We start from the raw sequence: 8,325 nt of genomic DNA on the forward strand, positions 1-8,325 counted from the left end.
TTATTGTATAAATATCCACTTTAGATTTCAATCCAGGTAAAGGACAGGGATAGTTTCTATCTTTCTCACTGCTCTTTCCTAAGTATTTTCTGTAATTTAATAGGTTCTCAGTAAATGAATAAACTCAAAGTACTAGTCCATCCACCAGATATTTTGAGGAAAAATTGAAGGTACATCTCAGATCTAGGTTCTTAAAATACTCTTCCCTTACCTCCTGCTACCCCTACATTTTATGATTCAAGAGAAATGCCCATGAGGGTGGAGGAATGTAGAGGTTTCAGTCTGTATTACCCTACAATTACAGTTGGCAATCTTGGTATTTAAAAAATCCACAGAAGTTGTATACATGGTTTTGCTGATTCCTGTTAGCGTTTTCAAGTTAAGACTCCCTGAGCCTGGCCTTTTTGCTGACTGCCAACCAACATGACCTAAAAACAAAGACACATTGTTGCCAGGCCTTTTAGTATTTATATTCTCTGCTCTACTTTGTCTTACAAATCTAAATTTTTTCAAAGGCACCTAAAACCCTTCATATTACTTGTCGAATAACTAAAGGTTTATTCCATGGCATTTTTTTTTTTTCATTTTCATAGTTTGTCGTCTAATCCTTATCTATTAAGAAATTTCAATTTTTCTCAGGTACTTGGTAAACTACAATATCCCAGTTGACATTAAATTCTAGGAGGCTCCCACAAAGATCACATTATGCTATCTAGGGTGGGTTCACTATTATAGGCGCTCAATGTATTTTCAAGTCATCCTGAATACTCAAATTTTCCAGCTCCAGACTGGACGTGTTGCTCCAAGTTGATTGGATCTAGGTTGCAAACTTAATTTTTGGTTCCTAAACTAGAATGTCCACTTTTTCTGTTGTGTCAAATTATCTGCTCAGCAATACAAGGCAAGGCTGAGGTGGGAAAACTTGCTTGAGTTTAAGATCAGCAGCCTGGGCAATGTAGTTATACACCACCTTTATAAAGACAAATAAGCTCTAAAATCTTAGTGTTTAACAGACGCACAGGATAAACTGGCAATGTAGGAGAATTTTACCTGTGTTGACCACACTTCTCCCGTAGAATACAGCAGCACTCAGCATTAAAACTCTTAATTGAAATTGTTTAGTGGCTCTGAAAAGAGCTTTTGGGTTTGAACATGCGTCCATTTACTTGGAGCTGGTGTACTTGGTGACGGCCTTAGTGCCCTCGGACACGGCGTGCTTGGCCAGCTCCCCAGGCAGCAGCAGGCGCACCGCCTCTGAATCTCCCTGGAGGTGATGGTGGAACGCTTGTTGCAACGCGCCAGGCGGGAAGCCTCACTCGCGATGCGCTCGAAGATGTCGTCGACGAAGGAATTCATGATCCCCATGGCTTTGGAAGAGATGCCGGTGTCAGGGTGGACCTGCTTCAGCACCTTATACACGTACACCGAGTAGCTCTCCTTGCGGCTGCGCTTGCGCTTCTTTCCATCCTTCTTCTGCGCCTTGGTTACCGCCTTCTTGGAGCCCTTCTTCGGAGCGGGAGCGGACTTAGCTGGATCAGGCATCGCAACAAAATGAAGGAATAAGAATACACCCAAGAGTGGACGCTTAACAGCACAGCTGGCCGTTTTTGTAGGTCTTTTATGCAAATAGGTGCTTAATCATTCTCAATCCCTGGTGGGGCTCTTTGAGGACACCAACCTGTGTGCCATCCACGCCAAGCGAGTGACTATCATGCCCAAGGACATCCAGCTAGCTCTTTTTTTTTTTTTTTTTTTTTTTTTTTTTGAGACAGAGTCTTGCTCTGTCACCCAAACTGGAGTGCAGTGGCCGGATCTCAGCTCACTGCAAGCTCCTCCTCTCGGGTTCACGCCATTCTCCTGCCTCAGCCTCCCGAGTAGCTGGGACTACAGGCGCCCGCCACCTCGCCCGGCTATTTTTTTTTTGTATTTTTTAGTAGAGACGGGGTTTCACCGTGTTAGCCAGGATGGTCTCGATCTCCTGACCCTGTGATCCGCCCGTCTCGGCCTCCCAAAGTGCTGGAATTACAGGCTTGAGCCACCGCGCCCGGCCTAGACCTCTTATTTTTAAAATATAAAACATTATTGAGAGAAAGTAAAGAAGATCTTATACGTAGAAAAATATACAGTGTTCAGGAACTGGAAAAGTAAATTCTTATAAAAAGATATCAATTCTCTCTAAACTGATAAAGTACATACAGATTTAGTGCAATCCCAATCACAATCACAATAGATTTTTTTTATAGAACCTTACAATCCGAGTTTACAATTCATATAGAAATGCAAATGGCAAAAAATAACCTAAATGCTTTGAAAAATAAGGTAGGAGAACATAGTCTACTAGGCTGGATTTATGATAAAGCTGGAGTAATTAAAACAATGTGGTTTTGGTGCAAGGATGGATAAGGAGACCAATAAAACTGGAAATTCACACAACACACCCAACACAAAACTTTCATCAAAACATATACAACATTTCAATATAGGTGCACACTAGATCTAGGTGAGAAAGGCAAACAATACAACTATCAGAAAATAATACACAAAAATAACTTCATGTCTTTGAGATAGGAAAACATTTCTAAAACAGTTCATAAATATTATAAATCATAAGGCAGAGACTAAATTTGACTGTATCAGCATTTAAACCTCAGTTTATTAAAAGACATTTTAAAAGCAAAGAAAGAGAAGCCAAAAGTTGGGAGAAAACATTTGCACACATATAACAAACAAATGACAAGCATCCAGAATATATGAACCAAATAGATAGATAAATAACCTAGTGAAAAGAATAGATGAGAGGAACAGGCACTTCACAAAAGAATTCAAATTGTCATTAAATCCAAAAAAAAGATATCTCGTTTATTAGTAATCAAGAAAACACTCATAATTCACACACCCACCAATAGGATCCAACTATACGTTCAGACTCAGACTGAATTATACTACCCACTCACCAATAGGATCCAACTATATATTCAGATTCAGACTGAATTATACGCACTCACCAATAGGATCCAACTATATATTCACCTGAGTATCTATAGCAAGGATTTGAATCAACTGCAAGTTTCAAACCTGTCTGATGTAAGTTTGTATAAGCACTTTGGAGCAGCTTGGCATTAGCTGCTTAAGTTGAAAATAGGCATGTATTATGATCTAACAGCTTTCCTTGTGATATTCACCCAACAGCTATATGTGACCATGTACATAAGGGGACATGTAGAAGAATGCTCAGCTAAGCCTATTTTTAAAAAATTTATTTTATTTTAGTTTAGTTTTTATTTTTTGAGACAGAGTTTCACTCTTGTTGCCCAGGCTGGAGTGCAGTGGTGCGATCTTGGCTCACTGCAACCTCTGCCTCCTGGATTCAAGCGATTCTCCTACCTCAGCCTCCCAAGTAGCTGGGACTACAGGAACATGCCACCACGCCCAGCTAAATTTTGTATTTTTTTACTAGAGGCGGGGGTTTCACCATGTTGGCCAGGATGGTCTCGCTCTCTTGACCTTGTAATCCGCCCGCCTTGGCCTCCCAAAGTGCTGGGATTACAGGTGTGAGCCACCTCGCCCGGCTAAGCCTATTTATTATAACCAAACAATGGAAACAGACTAAATGTCTATTTACAACAGGATGGATAATTAATTATGATACGTTCATACAATAGAATACCATATAGCAATGAAAGTGAACAAATTATAGCTAACGACAATAAGTGTCTTATGTGAACAAAGCCAGATGCTAAAAGATACATATGATTCCATATATACAAAATTCTCAGATTGGGCGGAAAAAGGATTCAAAAAGTAAGGAATTGATTACCATAAAACTCAAGAAAATGACTACTTTTGGGGAGAGGCAGGCGACTCCAACTGGTAAAGGGCACAAGGGGAACTAATGGGATGCTGAGAATGTTCCATTTCTGGAACTGGGTACTCATTGCATGCAAGAGTATTCACTAAAGTAAACGTTTATGTTTTATGCATTTTTTTTTTCTAAATGGGTGCTTTATTTGGCAATGAAAAAAATTTAAAAACACTTCTTGCAAACCTGAGTTTATGAATTGAGATTCATGTGAAATGCTAAGTATCTGATAAAGCATAAATTCTGGGTCTATTTCTTACTAATATCCAGAACTCTTTGAGACAAACAACATATACATGCCACCTAGAGTAAGAAATGAATGTGGCTCTCTATATGTCACTGAGCTACATAAAGACACTCTTGTGTATTAGAGTTCTCCAGAGAAACAGAACCAGTATATACATACATATATATAACCATTTATATCCATATATCATTATATACATATATACACACACATATACATACACATGTAGAGTCACGCATTGCTTAACAACAGAGATACATTCTAATAAAACCATTGTTAGGTGATTTCTTTCTTTTTCTTTTTTTTTTGAGATGGAGTCTCACTCTGTCACCCAGGCTCCCAGGCTGGAGTGGCACGATCTCTGCTCACTGCAATCTCCGCCTTCTGGGTTCAAGTGATTCTCCTGCCTCAGCCTCCTGAGTAGCTGGGACTACAGGCATGTGCCACCACGCCTGGCTAATTTTTGTATTTTTAGTAGAGACAGGGTTTCACATGTTGTTCAGGCTGGTCTTGAACTCCTGACCTCAGCTGATCTGCCTGTCTCAGCCTCCCAAAGTGCTATTACAGGCATGAGCCACCGTGCCTGGCCCTGTTAGGTGATTTCATCATTGTGTGAACACCATAGAGTGTACTTACACAAACCTAGATGGTTTAGTCGGCTACGTACCTAGGCTCTATGGTATAGCCTGTTGCTCCTACGCTACAAACCTGTACAGCGTGTCACTGTGCTGAATACTGTAGACAACTGCAACACAATGATAAATATTGGTATATCTAAACACGTCTAAACATAGAAAAGGAAATGTATTACACTATGACGTTATGACGGCTATGACTTCACTAGGCGATAGAATTTTTCAGTTTCATTATAATTTTATGGATCAACCACTGTATATGAGGTCTGTCATTGACTAAAACATCATTATTTGGGTTATGACTATATATAGAGAGAGGGGGAGCTGGGTGGGGGCAGAAGAGAGAGAGAGAGGTTTATTATTAGGAATTGAATCACATGATTATGAAGTCTCACAATCTGCTATCTGGATGCTAGAGACTCAGTAAACCTGGCAGTATAATTCAGTCTGCATTTGATGTCTTGAAAACCAGGAGGACTAAAAGTGTAAATCCCAGTCAGACAGCAGAAGATGAGATGAGATGTCCCAACTAACTCAGGCAGGCAGGTAGCAAGAGGGGTGAATTCCTCCCTCCTTTGCCTTTTCTGTTTAGGCCCTCAACAAATTGGATGGTGCCCACTCACATTGAGGAGAGCAATCTACTTTACTGGTCTGCTGATTCAAAGGATAATCTTGAAACACTCTCACAGACACACCCACAAATAATGTTTAATCTGGCAGCCCCAGGCCCAGTCAGGTTGACACGTATAATTAACCATTATACCCTAGTAATAGGTACAAACAATATTAGTCCTTCCACAGATAGATATGAGATGAATGTGTTTTAGCTTTAATTAATTAATTTATTTATTTATTGAGACGGAGTCTCGCTCTGTCGCCCAGGCTGGAGTGCAGTGGCGTGATCTCAGCTCACTGCAAGCTCCGCATCCCAGGTTCACGCCATTCTCCTGCCTCAGCCTCCCCAGTAGCTGGGACTACAGTCGCCTGCCACCACACCCGGCTAATTTTTTTGTGTTTTCGGTAGAGACGGGGTTTCACCGTGTTATCCAGGATTGTCTTGATCTCCTGACCTCATGATCCACCTGCCTTGGCCTCCCAAAGTGCTGGGATTACAGGCAGCTTTTATTTTTAATTGTGGTTTATCTTTATTATTAATTTCTAAAGTTAAAATTAATCTGTTCTTAAAATTTTCTCTAAAGTTGATAACATTGACTTGTAAGATAAAGCCTAAATTCCTTAGGGCTGCCTTCTCATTCATCTCATCTCTTGGTACCTTTCTCAGAGTTTATGCTCCAGAAACACTGATCTATTTGTATTTCCCAAAATACACTGTATTCCTCAAGCCTTTTTTCTTTGCATCATATTGTACTCTTTGCCTGTAACATTTTCTTTCTATTTGCTTCCTTTGAAAATTTCTATACATTCTTCCAGTTTCCTGCGGAAATGCTACCTTCCTGTGAGGACATCCTTTTGCTAAGCATCCATACTCCTAATAACTTTGTGCATGCTTCTATTAAAGCAATTATCTAAATTTCCAATATTACAATTATGAGATAATTCCTCTCCTTCTCCACTAGGGGGCAGAGACAGCTTTTCCACCCACCTTTTTTTTTTTTTTGAGACGGAGTCTCGCTCTGCCGCCCAGGCTGGAGTGCAGAGGCCGCAGCTCAGCTCACTGCAAGCTCCGCCTCCCGGGTTTACGCCATTCTCCTGCCTCAGCCTCCTGAGTAGCTGGGACTACAGGTGCCCGCCACCTCGCCTGGCTAGTTTTTTGTATTTTTTAGTAGAGACGGGGTTTCACTGTGTTAGCCAGGATGGTCTAGATCTCCTGACCTCGTGATCCCCCCGTCTCGGCCTCCCAAAGTGCTGGGATTACAGGCTTGAGCCACCGCGCCTGGCCTACTCCCCCCATTTTTATTTCTAGCGACATGAGGGACTTACAATAACTAGCCAAGTAACTGTATTTGTTGAGTTCATTAAGATGACTCTTAATCCATGATGCACTACAGATCTCTTCCCAGGGTTGTAGTTATTGCACTGGTGGCACTAAGTCAGCTTTCTATAAGTTGTGCAATTTGGGGTTTAAAAATATCTCTAGGCTGACCCCTCCTTTCAGTAACAATGCATCCTCCAATAACCGCAGGAACTTGCGAAGAATCAGAACACACCTGCGACTGCTAAGATGGCAAGTGAACTCAGGTTGCTGGCTCCTTCTTCTGATATCAGCCCTGCAGAAAATATAAACTAAGAGGTAAGCATAGACTCCAGGAATTAACCATCATTACCACTACCTCTGTAAGAACCCCCCGGGAAAACTAGAGACTGTCTTGCACTAAAGTGTGTGAGAAGGAGTGGGAGAAGATGGGAGTGGGCACAGCAGGGGGAAGCAGGGGAGACTATAGTCTGGGCAGAGGGTAGCAGTGAGAGTGAAGAAAGGCTTCTTCAAATTCTGTTTCCCCCTTTCTGCAGGTTTGCTTTGGAACAGTTGTTGCCTTTGGCTTCACAGTAAAAGTAGTGGCAACATCCTAGACCACTGTGGATGGTATCTATGGAGGCTGTGTTAAGGAGCTCCAGTATGTTGCTTCTAACAACTGCATAATACTCAATTATTTTATCTGCTGCATCCTATTATATACTTTACCAATGCTGTACACAGTTTGTCTCCAAATTCCCTGGCAGTATTCCTCCAAACTTTTTTTTTTTTTTTTTGAGACAGGGTCTTGCTTTGTTGCCCAGGCTGGAGTGCAGAGGCACAATTATGAATCACTGTAGCTTCAGCCCCCTGGGCTCAAAGGATCCTCCCACCTCAGCCTCCCAAGTAGCTGGGACCACAGGCACACATCACCATACCTAAGTTTTTAAAATGTTTTTGTAGAGATGGGGATCTCACTATGTTGCCTAGGCTGGTCTTGGACTACTCCTAGATTCAAGTGATCCTCCTGCCTTGGCCTCCCTAAGTGTTGGGATTACAGGTGTGAGCCACCACACCCAACCTTATTTCTTTTTCTGCTTAAATTAGCCAGTTAATGTCTGTTTTTTTTGTAACTATTAACCCTGACCTTTAGTGGAAACAAAACTGGAAGAAAGAAAATATTAGGAGGTTATTAAAATAAACCAGACAAGACACAGTGATGATGTGGGCAAGAACATTTGAGGCATAAGAGTTGTTAGGTTAGGGAGATATTTCGGACATAAAGAGGACAGGAAAGGGAGGAAAATAAAGTAACCAAGCATGAGTCCTACGTTTTGGCCACAGTAACTGTAATGAATGGTGGTGTGATTTATTGAGATGGGAAATAATAAAGTATAATATTTATTTATTTATTTATTTATTTATTTATGTATTTTAGGATGAGAATGTAAAGTTCTGTTTTGGAGGCGGCTGTGGTAGCTCACGCCTGTAATCCTAGCACTTTGGGAGGCCGAGGCAGGTGGATCACCTGAGGTCTGGAGCTCGAGACCAGCATGGCCAATATGGTGAAACTCCATCTCCACTAAAAATACAAAAATTATCTGGGCATGGTGGTGCATACCTGTAATCCCAGCTACTCGGGAGGCTGAGGCAGGAGAATCGCTTGAATCCA

At 41.4% G+C, this 8,325-nt stretch overlaps 1 pseudogene; it reads right to left on the bottom strand.

The window, feature by feature from the left end:
- Positions 1-1,142: 1,142 nt before the first annotated feature.
- On the bottom strand, positions 1,143-1,560 carry LOC119620337 (histone H2B type 1-F/J/L-like; annotated as a pseudogene).
- Between the last annotated feature and the right edge of the window lie 6,765 nt (positions 1,561-8,325).

Source organism: Chlorocebus sabaeus, chromosome 29, assembly GCF_047675955.1.
Source record: "Chlorocebus sabaeus isolate Y175 chromosome 29, mChlSab1.0.hap1, whole genome shotgun sequence".
Classification (NCBI taxonomy): domain Eukaryota; kingdom Metazoa; phylum Chordata; class Mammalia; order Primates; family Cercopithecidae; genus Chlorocebus; species Chlorocebus sabaeus.